This window comes from Hyaena hyaena, unplaced genomic scaffold (genome assembly GCF_003009895.1).
Source record: "Hyaena hyaena isolate Hyena2069 unplaced genomic scaffold, ASM300989v1 scaffold_702, whole genome shotgun sequence".
Taxonomy (NCBI): domain Eukaryota; kingdom Metazoa; phylum Chordata; class Mammalia; order Carnivora; family Hyaenidae; genus Hyaena; species Hyaena hyaena.
Window position 1 is genome coordinate 300,792 of NW_024081338.1, and position 20,839 is coordinate 321,630.

The 20,839-nt window shown below is 45.0% G+C and overlaps 1 long non-coding RNA gene across 1 annotated transcript; it reads right to left on the reverse strand.

Annotated features, from left to right (window-relative positions):
* Nucleotides 1-8,364: 8,364 nt before the first annotated feature.
* LOC120220552 lies at nucleotides 8,365-19,205 on the reverse strand. Its single transcript, XR_005525613.1, has 3 exons — nucleotides 19,125-19,205; nucleotides 10,233-10,366; nucleotides 8,365-8,535 (listed from the first exon to the last, which is right to left on the reverse strand). It is a non-coding gene; the product is annotated as an uncharacterized LOC120220552 (long non-coding RNA).
* Nucleotides 19,206-20,839: the final 1,634 nt, after the last annotated feature.

The window sequence follows — 20,839 nt, forward strand, 5'->3', positions numbered from 1 at the left end:
AAATGGAGTCAGGAGCATATCCAATAAAGGTTAGTATCTGAAATATATAAAGGACTTATAAAACTCAACATAAAAAATATCAAATAATCCAATTTTAAAATGGGCAGAAGACATGAACAGACATTTTTCTAAAGAAGACATACAGGTGGCCAACAGACACACGAAAAGATACTCAACATCACTCATCGTCAAAGAAAGGCAAGTCAAAACCATGGTGGGACACCACCTCACACCCGTCAGAATGGCTAGAATCAACAACACAAGAAACAACACGTGTTGGCGAGGATGTGGAGAAAAAAAGAATGCAAATCAGTGTAGCCATGCAGCCACTGTGGAAAAGAGTCTGGGGGTTCTTCAAAAGATTAAAAATAGATCCAGTAGTCACACTAGGGGGTACTTAGACAAAGAATACAAAAACACTAATTCAGAAAGATACATGCACCCCTATGTTTATTGCAGCATTATCTGCAGTGGCCAAATTATGGAAGCAGCCCAAGTGCCCATTGATAGATGAATGGATAAAGGCGATGTGGTATTTTTACAATGGGATATTATTCAGCCATTTTTTTTTAAAGTATGAAATCTTGTCATTTGAAACAGGATAAATGAATCTAATGAGTACAATGCTAAGCAAAATAAGTCAGAGAAATACAAATACCAGGGGCCTCTGGACAGCTCAGTTAGTTAAAGCGCACGAATTTGACGGAGATCAGAATCTTGAGGTTTGTGAGTTCGAGCCCCGCTTCTAGCTTTCTGCTGTCAATGCAAAGCCCACTTCACATCCTCTGTTCCCCTCACTCTCTGCCCCTCCCCTGCTCCTTCTCTCTCTCCCAGTATAAATAAATAAATGATAAATAACTTTCTTAAAAAAAGAAATACTAATATCATATGATTTCATTCATATGTGGAATTTAGGAAAACATACAAACAAGGAAAAAAAGGAGATAAACAAAAAAAACAGACTCTTTAACTGTAGAGCACACACTGATGGTCACCAGAGGGGAGGTGGATGGGGAGATGGAGGAAATCGGTGACGGGGATTAAGAATACACTTATTTTGTTGTGCCTTGAGTAATGTATAGAATTGTTAAATCATTATATTATACACTGTATAACACTCTACGTTAACTGTACTGAAATTAAATATTTTTTAAATAATAGAAAATATTTTTAAAAAAATAAATAAAATGGAGTCAGGAGGCCAGAAGAGGGAGCTCTCATGCTCCCCATCACTCAACTGCAGGCCCAATAGGAAGAAGCTAAATTCACTTCTCCAGCAGGAGGAAGAATTTCTTCTCGCCTAGCAACAAGCTCAGCCAATGAGAAACAATCATCACCCTGAACTTTTGTTTTCCTTCAGTGGACTTTTATTCAAAGTGGCTCCTCCAAATTCCTCCTTTTCTCTATAAAATAACCTTCCTCTCCTTTGATCTCTAGACTTACCTATGGCTTTTGCTATAGCTTCCTTGTCCTGAACTACATTCCTCTACTAAACCCACTTGGCTGTTTTCTTTTTTAAAATTCTTTTAATTTTAATTTTAATTTTTTAAATTTCTTTTTGAAATTTATTTAATGTTTATTTTTCAGAGAGAGACAAACCGCAACAGAGGAGGGGTAGAGAGAGAGGGAGACACAGAATCTAAAGCAGGCTCCAAGCTCTGAGCTGTCAGCACAGAGCCCGACGCGGGGCTCAAACTCACAAACCATGAGATCATGACCTGAGCCAAAGTTGGACGCTTAACTGACTGAGCCATCCAGGTGCCCCTAACTGGCTGGTTTACTTTTAAGCCTGACAGTAGCCACAGAGATCTTTTCAAAATACAAATTTGATCATGTCACCATCACCAACCCATAACACCCTGTATGCTGCATTTAAAACCTTACAGGGGGCACCTGAGTGGTTCAGTTGGTTGAGCGTCAGAATCTTGATTTCAGTTTAGGTCATGATCTCACAGGTTCGTGGGCTTGAGCCCCACATTGGGCTCTGAGCTGACGGCACAGCACCTGCTTGGGATTTTCTCTCCTCCCTCTCTGCCCCTCCCTCTGCTCACATTCTGTCTCTCAAAATAAATAAACATTAAAAATTAAAAAAAAAACAAAACCTTTCAGTAGCTTCTTATTTCTCTTGGGACAGAGGCCAGGTCTATAATATTAATATGACCTACGAAGCTGAATGATGGGGTCCTTACCTAGCTCTGGGGCTTCATCTAGCGCTGAGGGCTCAACATTTCATGCTATACCCATAGTTGCCTTCTTTCTAGACACCAAGACTTTGCTGTTCTCTCTGACCTTAGAATGAAGTTGGTACAGAGGAGACTTTGCTGTTCTCTCTGACCTTGGAATGGAGTTGATGAGAGGTTGTGGTGCAGAGTGCATCATCCATGTGGATAATGAAGCTGACCAGGATGATGGCAAGAAGCAGAATGGCAAAGACTCGGGGTCACCTACCAAAGCCCTTATTGGATGTGCAGAAGGAACCCCAAAATGTAGACAATAAACACAGCCATAGAGCTGTGAGATACTCCAGTGGCATGAGCTTTAGGGTCCTGAGAGTTTTTCACTCATGAAGAAAGGGTGGGAGAACAGCCATGAGGAGCCAGGACAATGCAGATCCATCACCTCCCACACTGTCCTTCCTCCAGAACCCACCATACCAGGATCCCAGGAGAACAAGAAACCTCCACTCCAGAGACACACAGGGGAACATGGTCTCTAAGCTGTTCCACTCTGCCCGCGGCCTCAGTGCCCCTTTCTGCACCCTCCCTCTTTCCCCACTGTCTTTCTCAATCCTAGTTGCTTGGTGACCTCTCTAATGAAATGATGATAATAACACTGGCCTTAAAAAAAAAAAAAAAGATTCTCAACGGGCCCATGAGGAGACATGTTCAAAGATATTGTTTTGTGGGAGCAGGAAGGTGGCAGCCATCCATTATATATATCCATTATATCCATTATAGAAGTAGGCTTGTGCAGGTAGAGAATGCACACCATGAAATATGGGGCAGCACTTAGAAACAGCAGACTGGATGTGCACAGCAAGACGGATGAAGTGTAGACACAGTGCACCCAGCATCCAGGGCTGTGGACTCTGAATACAATCTCCCACTAAGCAGCACCAGGGCTCCTTGAAGAAATGGCTGACTCTAGGTCCGGAGCGATACATATATAAGGTGATCCAAGAAAATCTTATCATACCAGGCAGCAAGGAAGCTGTCAGAGACTAATGAGGTAGTGTCCAAAATGACTAAAAGAAACAAACAAACAAACAAAAACCTTACAGAGGCTCCCATTTGCCAAAGATGGGATAATTTAAATATATCTGTATAAATAACCGCAAACAATCGAAATAATCAAATGTGTTTATTTATTTATTTGAGAAACAGAGAGTACACACAAGTAGGAGAGAGGGCGGGGCGGGGGGGGAGGAAAGAGGGAGAGGAAAAGAGAGAATCGTAAGCAGGCCCCATGCTCAGTGCAGAGCCTGATGCGAGGCTCTGTCCTGTGATCCTGGGGTCACAACCTGAGTCAAAATCAAGAGTCAGACATTCAAGGAACTGAGTCACCCAAGTGCCCCTCAAATAGCCTGATGCGAGGCTCTGTCCTGTGATCCTGGGGTCACAACCTGAGTCAAAATCAAGAGTCAGAAATTCAAGGAACTGAGTCACCCAAGTGCCCCTCAAATACATTTAAATATGTGACTTTATAATCTTATTTTTAAAAATTTATTGATTTATCTTTAGGGAAACTAGCTCATTATTTTGAAAATTGATAAATAAAAAGAAAGAATCAAGCACTGTGTTGCTTTTCCTATACAAACTGTATCTCAAGGTAACTAAGTTTCTCTTTATAGAAATAGTCCAGCTAATAAATAAAGAAGGAATGACAGAATTATATTATCATTATTCTGAAACCTCTAATGAAATCATAGGCCTAGGCATTGATCATCAACTCCGCTAACATCACAAAGACAACCAGACACTAGATGCCTCTTGATAGAAGTCCATAACTTCACCTATGAAGACCTATGAAGTATTTCTTGCCACATACACACACACACACACACACACACACACACACACACACACACACGAATCCTGAATCTGATTGAGTTTCTAGGTCTCACTACCAATTTACAGGAAATACAGAGGACAGAAGAACACAGGAAGCAACACTACAGGGATACAGTGGGCAGAATCCAGACTTTGGAAAACTTCATGAAGATAAATACTCTGATCTTCAATAAATAACTATTTAGAAATGAAGGGCAGAACCATAGGTTAAAGAGACAAAAGACCCATCAACCAATCACAATGTGTAAACCTTTTTTGAATTTTGATTCAAACAAGTTTTAAAAATTATGAGACAGTTGGGAAATTTTGAACTATGACTGAAGAGTTGATTATTTATAATTTTTAGGTATGATAATATGATATATTGATTATGTAATTTAATGGTTATATTTTAGAGATACATACAATATATTTATCGATGGAATGGTATGTAGTATGATGCTGGAACTTACCTCAAAGTAATCTGTGAACAGTGGGGATGGATGGTGATTAGAGATGAAATAAAAGTGGACACTAGTTGAACTTGACTCTGTGTACAAACTGTACACTTCACTTGGAGAGATGGGCACAGTGAAGTTCATCACACTTTTCAGTTTTTGAAACTGTTTAAAATATTTGCACAATAAAAAGTTTTTTTATAGTAGTAAGAAAAAGAGTGAAACAGGATATATACTGCATGACTAATGTAAATTTAAAATATAAACACCAAGAGGCACCTGGGTGGCTCAGCGGGTCAAGTGTCTGACTCTTGATTTCAGCTCAGGTTATGATCTCAAAAAATGAAGCGCCACATTCAGCTCTGCACTGACAGCATGGAGACTGCTTGGGATTCTCTCTCTCCCTCTCTTTCTATGCCCCTCCCCCCTAAAAAATAAATATAAACACCAAAAAATAATAATACAAACAAAATGACATATGTCAAGCATATTAGAATGGTTGCCATTAGGAAGATTGGGGAATGGGCATAGAGGATAAAATTAAAGGGTATAAAAATAACTGAACCAATAAAGAGAACTACACTGAACAACAATGAAGTGTCGGTAACTCAACCCTCTCCCTCTGAGGTCAAAGAATGTTATTTCACATATTTGTGAGGATTCAATGAGGTACATGGGTATTATTACTAGCATAGTGCCTAGCATATCAGAAGTCATAGTAAATATTAATTTCCCTCCATTCTCTCTACCCGCCACCTTCTCCTTGCCCTGCCAAGAAATAAAAGTGATCAGATAAGTAAATTCACTTTAAGATACTAAGCTCTGTTAACAACTTCGTGTTTCCTCAGGAGAGGCTTTCCAGACTGGCTAATTCTTAAGAAATTAATCCTAAATAAGTGAAATTCCTGCATACCACCAAAATCTCCATTTCCTTCATGCCATGCCCTAAAACAAGAAGGCCAACAGTGTCCAAGACAAGGATGATTCCAGGAGGGCTCAGATAGGCCCACAGGCCCATAACTCTTCAGAGTGGTATTCTGGGTTTACTTCCATCCCCAATCTTCTAAATTGAACATATCAACACTAACAAGCACACCATCTGCTAGCTCCTCTCAGGAATCGGAGAACTCCAGGTTGTAGCTTGATCTCAGATGAGCATCAAAGTGAAATATTTATGTGCTGAGCTTTGCTCTCCATCTAGCTGGAAAGATTTCCACTCCATGCCCCACCCCAATCACCGCCAGAAACCAACCTCTACCATTTCTCCCTCTCTGCCTCTATGGCCATGACTGCCATGTTCCTTCCAAGCCATATATAAACTTTTAATTCAAAATTATGTTCTGGGTGACTGGCTCACTGGGGATCATCCAGAGGTTGCCAACTACTCAGCCAATAAATTTGAGGCCCAGCAATTGACTTGGAGTCAGTGGCGCCTGACAACTGCTGGGTAGCTGAAGGTGAAAAGAAGCAGAATTCTACATTGGTTTATAATAGATAAATGTGCCTGGTTAATCTCATAGGAGCTATTAGAGTGAAAAGCAATCAATTAGCAGTGCTCCTGGCTGCAGCTTGGCCCCAACAGGTCAAAATTAAGGTCAGTTGTAATCAGAGGGAAGGACATTTTGCCATCCGAATAAAGGCTAGCCAATCAGTGTACATGTATTTATCTAGCACGTTCCATAGAAAACAATAAGAGTCACTCACTCTAAGAAACCTCTGCACTCAAAACTATAATGGGGCACCTGGGTGGTTCAGTCATTTGGGCTTCCTACTCTTAAATTTGGCTCAGGTCAAGATCCCAGGGTGATGGGATCAAGCCCCACACCAGGCTCCACACTGAGCCTGGAGCCTGCTTAACATTCTCTCTCTCTCCCTCTGCCCTTCCCCACTCCCATCACTCATTCTTTCTCTCTCTCTCTCTCTCAAACAAAACTGTAATAATCTTGTGAGAGATATAATATAGAAAATTGTACAGAACAATGTGAGACAGTACAACCAAGTAACCATACACCTACTCAGCATCCAACTCTGTCTGGAATTACTTCTCCCCGCTTTATTAGTAAGCCTGAATTCTACAAGTACCTGAATGCCATTACCTACACAGAATCTTCCTCTGATGACTTACCTTGGTACTCACTTTTCTGGCACTACCCGTCTATGGTAGCAGCCTGGGAGCCCCAGATTCACTGGGCTTCCTGCTCTCTGGAGCCAGTCCTACCCTAAGACAACTCCTCATATTTTAGAGAGGAAGATGAGAGAGGAGTCAAGGTGGCTTCTGAAGGCGTCTCCACAGTGGGGTGGGAAATGGATGAATTCCTCTCGACAGCTCCTTGCTTCTTGAATCCAGTGCTATTTTGAGCAGATGCCCCTGTGCACATTATCAGGAGCACGTAACTAACAAAATCACCCAGGAATGTGGGCAAGAAGCTTTGCCTTCTACCACTGGACACAGACTATATCCTAAATCATGAATCCCTCAAGGGACTCAGGATTAGAATCCCTCAGGTTAGGATTAGACTGTGCCGTATCTGGACCACCGAGCCACATTTGTATTGTTGGGAACAATGTTGGAATCACACAGCTCACAGGTCTAATATCTGTCACAAACTGCTCCTAGATTCATTCTTCTCTCCCCTCGTTCCAAGCCTTCTGAGCAAGCAAATGAGGGCTTTCAGCTGTAAGTGATTGAGTTACCTAACCAAACTGACTAGAAAAGGGTGGAAGCAAACAAAACACAAGCTAAGATTTGAATTTAGCCAAAGGAATTGTACAGCAGGGAATGGCTTTTCAACCTGAGAAAGCTGAAGGTAGATGTTCAGAAAATTAACTTGGGCATTTTTTATGCATCAAGGGCTCACTGTTAGCAAAAAAGGCTTGGAATCTTGGTCAGGACACTGTCTCTAAAGAGACAAATGTCTTTGACAATTCTCTCAAAGCTGAGAGAATTCGGGACACGGCATGGGTGCATGACACAGATCATGAATCTGGCCGTCTCCATGCTCAGCTATCTTGTCTTTGAATGCCATGATGAAGCACAGCTCAAGGACAAAGATCTCATATTTAAAAGTCCATTACTTAGGATACCACTGTACCAGTTGGCATTGCTGTTGCTTTCGACTCAACACTCCCATCCCCGCCTTCCCCCAACCCTCTCCCCAGTCCAAACATGACCATGGCCTTCTCCTGGTCAACTCCACCACCATCATCTTGAGGGCTCAGCGTAGCTGAAGAAAGTGAAGCCAGCCAGAGGGTCAACAGGGGAAGGAAAATACAACTGAAAGCAGAAGAGGTTGGTATCATGGGCCACGTGTACATATGTGGCCACAACACCCCTACTGTCATTTTGGTAAGAGACCTGGGTTGGTTTGGGGTCCATAGAGCACCTGTGTATTTTATATACTTATATGTACATATTTATGTATTATTTTAATATATTTCATGTATATAGTAATGCTTTATGCTATTTATGTGAATCTGGGTTTATCAAGCCAGATTGGATGAAGAGGAATCAAGGTTTTAGGGGGAGCCCTCAAGTTTCAAGTAGGGAAGTTCAATGCCAGAGGGAGGAAAAGTTGCCAGAAGGACTGAAGAAGGCTGACATTGCTGGGAAATCATGCCCTTTCTCTGGTCTGTAGGGATCTGTCTCTATTTCTCCCCTGCCTGCTCCTGTCCCCACACCCCCAGCCCCTACTTCTCTAGAGCTCCCAAGTCATTCTGTCTCTTCCTGCACTGTTACTTCTCCTTCACACACACACACAATCTATCACCAGTCCACCATTGTTATTGACTTCATTGTCACTGGTTTTTTAGGTTGCCAGTTGAGAGGTTCTTTTTATGTAAAACAAATGTTGGTAAATCATCACATTTTCCCATTGACTTCCATTGCTATTTCAGAAGTAAGATCCCACAAAGGAGAAAACCTTGGCATACACAGTAAAAACCACAGATGGAAGCTACTATATCCTTCAAAGAATATTCTGTCTTTGACTGAGTATGATTTATGAGTATGCGATTCTCCCCCTGGACATCTGCAAGAAAAGTTAGGCAAACAGGCAATCAATTTGAGTACTCCATGTTAAAAGTCTATTTATTATTTATTAACCACCTTTCTTGATTGATTGGCTTCCGTTTTATTGGTTTTTCTCAATGACCCAGTGTAAATTGACTACTTAATCATTCACACTTGTAATCATTGGTCCAGACATTCAATGGAAACTGCCTGTAAGCTCGCCGGACAACACCTGTTAGGAACAGTTCCTCAGTAATCTCCTTTCTTCTTCGTGGTCACTGTGTCCTGATCTGTCCTACACTCCTCCGCCCCTTCCTGACTCCCCTGATCATGAGACAGCCCTCTCTAGACTGACCTTGGCCTCCTTCTCAGCTGTAAGTCATATTTACTTCCTTAATTATAACTACTTCTGCCCACTTCCTGCCCCGAGTTTCTGCTGAGCATAGCCTCTTCCACCTGCTTGCTCTGAGGTCCATGCATTCATTTATTTGTCAAATGCTCCGAGCAGAATATTAAAAAGTTATTGTTCTTTGAAGCCATATGTTAGCATGGTGCTAGTAGCCTGTGGCTTATGACTTTTTGGCTTTCGTCTTTCTTTTTTTCTTTTTTTAATGTTTATTCTTGAGAGAGACAGAGTGCATGCAGGGGAGGGGCAGAGAGAGCGGGAGACACATGATCCAAAGCAGGCTCTAGGCTCTGAGCTGTCAGCACAGAGCCCAACGCGGGGCTACAACCCACAAAGGATGAGATCATGACCTGAGCTGAAGTCGGACACTTAACCAACGGAGCCACCCAGGCGCCCCTGGTTCTAGCCTTTCTAAGCAGGAATATACAGTCTTCAGGTTTGGGGTTTTGGGTTGTTGGTTTTTTTTTTTTTAAGTCCAATATGACAGGAACATTGGAAGTTCTGTCATCTGTGCAGTACATTCCTGCCCTGAATTATCAGATGTGCAAGAGCAGCACATCCCAACAATCTGTTGCTAAAATCTAACCTCCTTAAAACCCAAGGGGTGTCTTGGTGGCTCAGTCAGTTGAGCATCTGACTTCGGCTCAGGTCATGATCTCATGGTTCGTGGGTTTAAGCCTTGTGTCAGGCTCTGTGCTGACATCTCAGAGCCTCGAGCCTGCTTCGGATTCTGTGTCTCCCTCTCTGTCTGCCTCCCCCACTCAGAAACTCTCTCTCTTAAAAATAAATAAACGTTAAAAAAATAAAAAAATAAAAAACTCAGGCATCACAGCATCTAAAATTCCACATGGAAAGGAATGTGAATCTGTTCTCGACCATACAACAGCCAGAGACCAGGTCATCAAAATAGAAGCATACTTACTTACACCTAAAGTTTTACTAAACAATCCTTATCTCTACATGAGATGTGCTTTGATATCTATTCTATTCCATTTCAGTTGTAAAAACGGTTTCACCCATTCAGCTGATTTTACAGCTGGGTTGCATCCCACAGTTTGTAAAAACACTGCTTCCCTCAGTCTGGCTGAAGCATTAAAGCCAGATAATGTTGCCAGTTGACAGGCTGGGAGTCAAGTGGGGAACCACTGGCGACCTGGGCCAAATCCCTGCTCTTCTCCTGCCTCGAGGACAGTGGACGACAAACCACTTAGCCTCGCTGTGACTCATTTTCCATCTTGAATCCTCACAGGCCTATCAGAGGGATCGAATGAGATGAAAGATGTGAAAACACTTTGAAAATATTAACGTACCATTCAACTCCAAGGGGGAGGCGGGCGTCACTGAGGAGGACGTGTCAGAATAACCAGCTAGTTTCCACAGGCTGTTTCTCCACAACTCAGCTCGGTTCCTTGGAGCTCTGGTAGCGGTGGAAGACGGCCAGAACCTAGTGATGAAACCAAGAAGAGGGAAGAAGTGAAGGAGACTGACAAATCCTGAAACAAGCATCACTTCGTTGGCCGGTGATTTACACCCAGCCACTGAGAGCCAGTGGCTCCGTGCCTTCCTCCAAGAGGCATTGCAAAATTCATACAATACAATTTATATACAGAGACATATATAGCATGATATGTAATATATAGTGTATATATGCTAATATATACTATATAATATGTAGTACAATATTATACGTGTGTTAGTATATAGTACATGTGTGTGTGTGTGTGTGTGTGTGTGTACACACACACATATTCTAATTCTCAGAGGCTCTGTTGCCAAATTTCCTCACAGTGTCCTGGAGCTAAGCTGCTTCCCTCTCGTTCATGATTCAGAAGCTCTCAAGAACACTGTTATTTTGTCAGAGAGAACTCTCCCAGCATATGCAAGATGGATCTTGGCACATTTTCCGTATTATTTGATCTGACTCCCGCCGTCGATCAAAGAGCACTTCTTTTTTTTTTTTTTTTAATGTTTTATTTCTAGGAGAGAGACAGAGACAGAGAGAGACAGCGTGAGCAGGGGAGGCTCAGAGAGAGAGGGAGTCACAGACTGAAACAGGCTCCAGGCTCTGAGCTGGCAGTCAGCACAGAGCCCGACGCGGGGCTCGAACCCACGAACCGCGAGACCATGACCTAAGCGAAAGTCGGACGCCTAACCAACTAAGCCACCCAGGTGCCCCCAAAGAGCACTTCTAACTGAGCCAGATGATTCAGCAATCTAGAAGCCATTAGCCACAGTTTATAGAAGACTTCTGAGAAGCAATTCCTATCCCAACAAGACTTCTAGCTGAATTTCCCTTTACCCTGGAGATGTTAAACTCAAGTGCCTAGGAGAAGGCAGCACATTCCATAGATGAGGAGAAGGGGAACATGGGTAGGAATGTATTCATCACCGTGGAGTGCTGGGACCACATCCAGCCGGTATGCCATCTAAAGGGGGCAGCTGATCCCCAAATCAGCTGATCATTGGCCTATATTGCAGATTTTCCCCTGCTCCAAAAGAAGTAAAAAAAAAAAAAATCTAGGTTCTTACGTAAAAATTTCCCGATTCTTAAATAATCACTCAATTTTTTTTTTGTTTACTTATTTTTGAGAGAGAGAAGCATAGCACAAGTGGGGCAGGGGCAGAGAGAGAGGGAGACACAGAATCTGAAGCAGGCTCCAGGCTCTGGCGCCATCAGCAACAAGCCCTACATGGGGCTCGAACCCACAAACCGTGAAATCATAACCTGAGCCAAAGTCAGACGCTTAACTGACTAAGCCACCCAGGTGCCCCTTAAGACATATATATCAAAGATTCAGCCTATGAACATCAATGAATGGCATGTTCTTCTTTTCTTTTTCAAAAAAAAAAAAAAAAAACAAGTGATTTTTTTCTACTACAATATCTCATTAAATGGGAAGAATTCAAAATAAAAGTGAAATTCATCTAGTGTTATCTTTAGACTTTCAAACAATTTTGGTCCACATCCTCTAAGAAACAGAGCCCGAGGCAAGAATTAAGACATTTACACTCTATTGGGGGGATAGTATCTGCGGACTTTAAGAATGAGGAAAAGGGGAAAGGATCAGAGGAATGAGGAACATTACAGAGTGCTGCCTCTGTTCACCACAAGCCACAGAGACACAACAGGACACCAGGCAGGTGGATTCACTTCACATGTGAAGACACAAGGTCGGCTACAAGGAGAAACTGACCCTCAAGAACAGTGGATGGAAGCTTATCTGCCACTTCCTTACTTTGCACCTTCAATGCCTTACTCAACTCTGCCTAGCAAGGACCTGTCTCACTCCTATCTCCTGTTTCCCATGAGTCAATGTTTACCCCACAGGGTGACCCTCCCCTCCACTTGCAGATACCAGACTCCGTAACTACAGTGGTGCTTCTGTTTATCCAAGTCCAAAAGTGGCAGGAAGAACCAGAAAACTTCAGACCCATGGCTGGCTGGCCCAGCTGCAGAGCACAGGGAAGAGGAGGGCCCAGCTCTCTCAGGGCAGATGACTGGTTGGCCCTGGTGCTGGCTACAGTATGGTCCAGGAGGTGGTTGGTGCCTTCAGAAAAAAAGGAGGCAATTGAGAGAATCTAAGAGTATAGATAGGCATAGAATACATGGACACAGGGGTGCCTGGGTGGCTTAGTCGGTTAAGCGTCCGACTTTCACTTAGGTCATGATCTCGCGGTTCGTGGGTTCGAGCCCCGCGTCAGGCTCTGTGCTGACTGCCAGCTCGGAGCCTGGAGCCTATTTCAGAGTCTGTATCTCCCTCTCTCTCTGACCCTGCCCTGCTCACGCTGTCTCTCTCTCTCTTAGAAATAAATAAAAATACTTAAAAAAAAAAAAAAAGAATACATGGACACAGTCAAACCATAGCTATACTCAGAACCATTAAGGGGCACCTGGGTGGCTCAGTAGGTTAAGAGTCCGACTTTGGCTCAGATCATGATCTTGCAGTTCACAAGTTCAAGTTCTGTGTCAGGCTCTGTGCAGACAGCTCAGAGCCTGGAACCTGCTTCGGATTCTGTGTCTCCCTCTCTCTCTGCCCCTCCTCTGTTTAAACTCTCTCTCTCTCTCTCTCTCTCTCTCAAAAATAAATAAAGCATTAAAAATATTTTTTAAAAAGAATCGTTAAGTTAGTTCAAACATTGAAAAAAAGGAAATAAACCCACAAATTCCAATATCAGAAATGAGAGAGGGGACATCACTACAGATGCTGCAGACAGTAAAAGAATAACAAGGAAATGTTAGGGCAACAATTACGTCAATAAATACAACGTGGATGAAACAGACACATTCCTGGAAACAATGACTAAGTCGACATGGCTCATGGCTAGAGAACAAACCTGAAACTCACAGTTTCCACTTACTCAAAATCATTCAAATCAGAACATTCATAAATTTACAAAGCCTACTAATTTAATATCAAATAGCAAAATTCTTTAACTTCAAATGGAAGCTTACCTGCCAGGCTTAACATGAATACAGAAAAAGGGTTAATAAAGCCAGTCAAGATTGAGTGGGTGAGACAAATCTGAAGAAGAAACTAAGAACGCCAGGCCCATGTTCCCACTGCTCCAGAAAGCTTAATCCAGAAAAACACCGTCAGGAGAGCTGGTTGCCAGGTGTCTTACACCCAAAATGGCACAATTAGATGCCTCCAGGGGTCAGAAAACAGCCAACTCAACAGAGGCAACCTCATGGTTCCAGATTTTCTGCATCATTATTTGAAATCCCCCAATGTTTAAATGTTGGCCCAAATTAAAAATAATAATAGCATATATATTGTGTGCACCAGACAAAACACAACAGCAAGCCAGATACAGTCTGTAATCTGGCAGCTTGAGGCCTTACTTCTAGTTTGCTTTTCGGAGGTAAGGTGCAGAGAAGGGAGGCTGGGAGGGGGTTTTGTTTGTTTGGTTGGTTGGTTTCCTATTTTAAAGGGCTGGAAAATCAAGTCCTGGAAATTTTCTCCTTTTTTATGACCCCTGCAGGATGAGGAACTGGGAAACAAAGGGAAACAACCACGGGTAGGCATTCTGGCTCTTCCTCCATCCTGTCCCCCAATCCCCCACTCCCAGGATCCAGCAGATAAGGAGCTAAATCCTGAGATTTGAAGAGGTTGGGTTTCTTCTCTCCCCTTCATGCTACTGTCAACCTTACTGTCCCTGTCCTCAGTTTTTGGAACAGTGGTGATTTTGTTTACTGCTGTTTCCATATGGCTGAGCAACGTGGGGCGGGGGGAGGGCGTAAACACCAAGGGTTCATTTTACCGTGATAAGACGCTATCCTGTGTCAGGAAACACAATGAAAAGCAAATGTGCGTAGAGATTCCTGAGAAGAGAGGAGAGTAATTCCAGCCCCCGAGCCCAGGCACTGGAGCGCACAGCTCCTGCCGTCTTCCAAGTTTGGCTGTCACGGCCACCTGTTCAAGTTCCAATGAGCCAACCTGAGGTAGCCGGCACCATCTCAGGGAGACGCTTCAAATGGGCAGAGAACTCCATGGAGAATGCCTGGCAGTAATGAGCCATCTCCCACCAGCACCCGGCCTCCCAGCGGCAAGAGAACTTTCCAGAACCACACTGATGCACAGTGGCGATAGTGCAAGCCATGGAATGAAAGGTGCTCTGGGGGACGAGGGCCACAGGCCGTCCCTACATCCCGCCACCTGTCAGAAAGGGGGGTGAACACTCGAACACTCAGGAGCGAGAGGGGGTAAAAGCACAGGCAGGAGCCCAGCAGGAGGCAGACAGATGCCGACAAAATGTCCTCAAAAGCTACTCTCCCAATGCACTTGGGTCGGCTTGGCCAAGCTCCCCACGGATTCAGACCCACTCCCCATGGGGCTGCCCTGAGCAGGTCAGGCCCCACTTCCACATCCTTTGTGCATCTCCATGCGGCCTCCATGTGACCTCCAGCCACAACTGTCCCCAATAACAATCAGTAAGCTGGTAGCAGAACAGTCTCTTCACAGCCGCTCAAGCAGAAAGCAGAAGGTTTCCAAGGCGTCCTGCTGCTCTCCAGGCCCCCTGGGTGACTTCATCTCCCCCGGGGATCCACGGAGGGAGGAGGGATAGGCTGAATGGCTAACCAGAGCTGGGACTTTCACAAACCCCACCTACCTGCACCAGGGGGACATGAGGAGGGCGTAGCCTCACCGTAAAGGCTAACGTGGAGCCCAGGGGGTTCCTGGGGACTGTGGGTGGCCTCAGGTGCTGGGAAAGAAAAGAACAAAAGAGCCCCCCCAACACATGCATACCATCCCCCTGACAACCTGGAGGCCGACTCTCCCCTGAATTAGGGAGCCTTTGTTCCCCATGGTCTTCTCTGGAAAGATAAGAGAGACCACTCAGAGAATGGGAACAAGCAAAGAAGTATCCCTAGTGATCTAAAGGTCTCCCCAAGGGGCTCCTGGGTGGCTCAGTTGGTTAAGCGTCCGACTTCTGCTCAGGTCATGATCTCATCGTCCATGAGTTCGAGCCCCACATTGCGCTCTGTGCTGACAGCTCAGAGCCTGGAGCCTGCTTTGGTTTGTGTCTCCCTCTCTCTCTGCCCCTTCCCTGCTCATACTCTGTCTCTCTCTGTCTCTCAAAAATAAATAAATGTTTTAAAAAAATGTAAAGGTCTCCCCAAATTCTACAATAAGTTTTGCCTCGAGACAACTGGGTGACTCAGTCAGTTGAGCATCTGACTCTTGATTTCGGCTCAGGTCATGATCTCACAGTTCATGAGATTGAGCCCTACATTAGGCTCTGCACTGAGCGTGCAGCCTGCTTGGGATTCTCTCTCCTCTCTCTCTTCCCCTCCCCCGATTGTTTTCTCTCTCTGCCTCTCTCTTTCTCTCTCTCCTTCTATTTCTCTTTCTAAAAAAAAACAAAAAAAAGTTTTGCCAGAATCATAGAAATAAGTATTTATAAAGAGAAAAGTATCAAAATCACGGCAAATAATAATACCTCACATGTACAGAGTGCCAGGTGCTGTTTCAAGTGCTTGCATGTGTGAACTCTTCATATCCCCACAGCCATCCTATATGTTAGGTACTTTCACAGCTCCTAGTTTGCTAATGAGGAAACTGGAGCACAGAAGGGTTAAGTGACTTGCCCATGGTCACGCAGCTAATAAGTGTCAGAGCTGGAATTTGAACCTAAACCACCTGAGCCTCTACACCCAGCTTCCTCTCGATGCTACAAATAATAGTAACAAAGACAAAGAGCGTGTTCTCATGAGCAAAGTGTGTTCGCTCATTTATTATTCCAAAAATTATTTCTGTTTGGCACCCACCAAATGCAGGTCCCAGAGACAGAGCGGGGTGAACAAGTGATACCCAATTTCTGTCCTTATGGTTCCTTTCCTGGAGCAGCGGAATCAGATCAAGTCAGCGCTCCTGAAGTTAAATGTATCAGAGCAGCAGTAAGCACGATAAAGGGAACAGACATTTAGAGAGAAGGCATCACTCTCTAAAACAAATATGACTTCCCTCATTTTACAGATGGGGAAATGGGGATTTCAGAGTGAAATGCGATTTAACAAAAAGAACGCACTGATTTTAAATATTTTTTAAATGTCATTTACTTGTGAGTAGGTAGCCAGTATCCACATGATTTGACATTTGAAAGATTCTGAACGGTAAACGGAAAGAGCCTCCTTCCCACCTGGCCTCCTAGGACCCCTCCGGAAGCAATCAATGCTGGGTCTCCTGCCAGAGACATACAAAAGCAATCAAACACACACACTTTCTTTACACAAGTTATAGCACACTGCACACACAGTTCCGCCCCTAGGGGTTTTTTTTCTCTAACAAATAAATATGCAGCCCGCTTCATTTTCCATGGCTCCCTGGGAGTTCACTGCACGGCATCCCACACCTGCTTTAGCCAGGCCCCTACTGATGGTCATTTAGGTGATTTCCAATCATTTACAAGCATAGAACATGCTGCTGGGACCCTTCAACTATATAAACCATTTCACACAAGTGCGGGTGTAGCTGCGTGGTAACCTCCCAGAAGTAGACTTACTGGGCATGTGGCCATGTGCATCTGTAATTTTTGATGGACATTAACCACATTGTACGCCACTGAGAGGTCCCCAATTGACACTCGCCTGGCGGTGGATAGAGTGGCTACCTCACCACACCCCAACACAGTGAAGACACACTGGAGACTCAAGTGAGTCGGGAGCCCGTTCCACCGAGGGCTTGGGCAGACTTCTCGACCTCACAAGAAGAGTGGGCTTAGCGGTGACCCTGCCTGTGCTGCTGGAGTGTCTAACACGTGGCCTTTTAGAGCCAAGGTGAGAAGTACTACAACTCCCCCAGGGAAGCAGCTCACAAGACATGTCCCCAAGGCCAACTGCACTGAGCTTGATGCCAGATAGGACACCTCAAAGAAGACACCAGCAAGGCAGCTCAGGCTCTGAAGCTGGACAGGCCACTGTACAAGTTGCGTGACCTTGAGCAACCTGCTGACTCTCTTCCTTCCTCCTCCCAAAGAAGAGTCACACAGCAGAGGCTCAAACCCCGGTCATGGTCACGGGGCAGACCCAGGGGCACCTACTCATTCCGGAACACACAAGTGCCTCTCCCCCGTGACTGCCTGGGCTCTCTGCCAAGGGCGAGGAGCCCACTCCATCCTTGAATGTGGGACAGCCCTGAAGCAATGCGGGACAGGAGCTGGTGACAGAGAAGGCAGCTTCTCTGCCCCCGAGGAGGCTGGTGGGGGCTTCCAGAGGTCATCAGGGGCACGATGTCCCAAGTGCCCACAGCAACAGCGGCTTCCCAGCTGCTCTCGGGGGTCACTCCCTTTCTCTCTCACACACCCCCGAATTCTGCCCCCCCACCTCGAATAAACCATTAGACTCCAGTTCCTTCTGAGGGACCCCAACCTAAGACAGTTGTTATCACTGAGGCCGGGCTAAACCGACAAATGAGGGGTGAGCAGCGGTCAGCACAGAGATGTGCAGATGAGACACACACACACACACACCTGACCAGGCCAGATCTTGTGGCTCTCAGGTTCCAGAACAGCATCTATTTACACATTGGTCATAGATGTGTAAGGCCTTAGAAATAAATAAAACATTTAAAAAAATAAAAAAATAAATAAAAAAAAGAAGCCCACCAAGGTCCTGACAGCAGGCTTGAGGTGGGCAGCAAGTCCCGGGGCGTTTCAATGTTTTATTTATTTCTAGGAGAGAGAGAGAGAGAGAGAGAGCGTGAGCAGGGGAGGGTCAGAGAGACAGGGAGTCACAGACTGAAACAGGCTCCAGGCTCTGAGCTGGCAGTCAGCACAGAACCCAACGCGGGGCCTGAACCCACAAACCGCAAGATCATGACCTAAGCGAAAGTCGGACGCTCAACCGACTAAGCCACCCAGGCGCCCCCCCGGGCGTTTCAAAGCAAATGTCCACGGTGACGAGGAGAGAAGCACTCTTAACACCGAGGCCAAGCCGGGGGAACAGAAATAGGACCGAGCAGATCGTTCTCAGGTCACGCATTCTCCAGCAGAAAAAGCACACAGCCAGGCCCGTGGCGGAGAATCAGGTTTCCGCAGCGTATCAAATGCTCGCCCGTTGGCCGGGGCTCCTGTGTCCCTTGCTTGAAGAAGTCATTCTGCCACAGTGGTCAGGCATTAGACGGCCCCGCTTTTGCAAATCTGCTCCTTGCACCAGGGTCTGGCCTGAATTTACCACTGCAGGTTAGGGGAAGGGGGGAAAATTCTCGTCACTTCTTCCAGGAAAGGCAGGAGTGAACTCTAGTTAAAGTTTGGGAGCCGGACCATTAATGTCTCATTAGTGACTCTAATCTCTTACAAGCACGGAGAAGCCTCCAGAAAGTCATTGCCTAAGCTGTGAGCTGTAATTGCTGCCATCCTTCCAGGCAGGCAGAAAACAGGCCATGCTCTGTGCCTTCTTGCAAACAAAAGCCCAATTCGTTAATAAGGATTCTTAATTTAGGGCAGGAGAAAACTTCTGGTTATTATTAGGCCACAAATGGAGGCTTGTGTTTCATTTAACTGCCCCACTTAACCAAAAAAAAAAAAACCTTTCCGCTTTGTAAATTAAAGAATTATTTTTAAGTGTTAGAGGCCTCCAGATAACCTTGAGTAAAACCTCTGGCTTTGATGCGCAATCTGCAAATTTAACAAACTGGGGCAGACAATCCCAAAGGCCTTGTCCAGCCCCAACAATCTATGGTTTTGTTCATATCATCACCTACCGCTCCTGCAGGTCCCTTCAAAATCCACGCCTTATGCAGCATTTCGGTGGCTCAGTTGGTTGAGCATCGGACTTTGGCTCAGGTCATGATCTCTCGGTTCATGGGTTCGAGCCCCATGTTGGGCTCTGTGCTGACAGCTCAGAGCCTGAAGCCTGTTTTGGATTCTGTGTCTCCCTCTCTCTCTGCCCCTTCCCTGCTCACACTCTGTCTCTGACTCTCTCTCTCTCTCTCTCAAAAATAATAAACATTTTTAAAAATTCATACCTTAAATCTGTTCTTCCTAACCCTCAGGGTCTTTGAATACTGTTGGGGACCACATTATCTCCTGCCTGCCTGGGATCCCCACCCTAGCCCATCTGTGGGCTAAGAAGTTCAAGGAAAACAGCAAAATCTTTCCTTTGCTATCCACGAGGGGAAAAAAAAAAAAAGATAATCATCTCTATCAGTTCCATATGCTACGTGATTCAGTATCATCCAAGGCCTTCTCCTGGCCAAATTACCAACCCAAATCATCACCTTAGGAGGAAGTTCACGGGTACTGGAGAGGGGCATTCCTGTATTATGGAGGCTTTAAAACCCACACTCATAAAATGTGATAGGAAAATTCATCTTTGAGGTTCATGGCCAACAAAATCTGCAATCTCTCTTTCATGGATGCTTTTAGTGTTCTCTGGAAAGCAGTGAGTTCGTGACCCTGGGGAAAGTATGGGGTTGAGCAACTTCCCTGAATAAAAACAAGAAGTCGGGCCGGGGGGGGCACCTCAGGAGCTGTTGGTTAAGCATCTAATTCTTGATTTTGGCTCAGGCCACGATCCCAGAGTTTATGAGATCGAACGCCTGATCAGGCTCTATGCTGACAGCTTGAAGCCTGCTTGGGATTCCCCCCCACCTCTCTCTCCCTCTCTCTCTCTCCCTCTTTCAAAATAAATAAATAAACTTAAAACAAACAAATGAACAAATAAACAGGAGGTGGGAACTGTGTCTTCCCAGGCTGATGAACCAAACCCCAGGTTCATAAGGGTGGCTCATCCTGGGGTCTCCCCACGACGCCTAGCTACGCACAAAATGAGATTGATTGTATTCAGTTAAAAAATAATAATAAAAGAAAGAAAGTGGTTGAGTTCAGTGCCACCACCAGGTTTTTCTGGGTTTTCCTTTCAGGCATCTGTCTTGGAGGTGGTGTGAGTGACCTCATAATGACCCGATACCCTCTTGGGTTCTCTGTTTGTCTGCGGTCACCATGGAGACGATGTAGGCTGTCCCTAGAGGGCTCTTGTACAGAATTTATTCTCTTTGCTGCTATTTCTTGACCCCAAAGCTATCCACCACTCCGAACACTAATGCTAACTGCCATTAGGAGCCAGAGGAGCCCCTGGTGTGTCAGGAGAGGCCACCACTTGCCCAGCGAGGAGCCAGGAGCCGCGAGGTGGAAAAGTCCCTGCTCTCCGGGGTTCTGTGACCACACCTACAGTCTCTCGCTTCTCACTGCTTTCTGGTTTATCCCAGACATGTCTCTCAAATCTGCTCCCTTTCTGTGTCCTCTGACTCAACGAATGACCCCAATGCCCCCTAATCCCATAGCGAAGTCAGGAGCCTGGGGCTCATCTCTGACTCCTCTCTACTCCTTCCCTCACATTCATTCAACCCCCATCGTTAATCTTCTTGATCCACTTTAGTCTTCAATCTTTTTACTCAGGGATGCCATATAGGGTTGT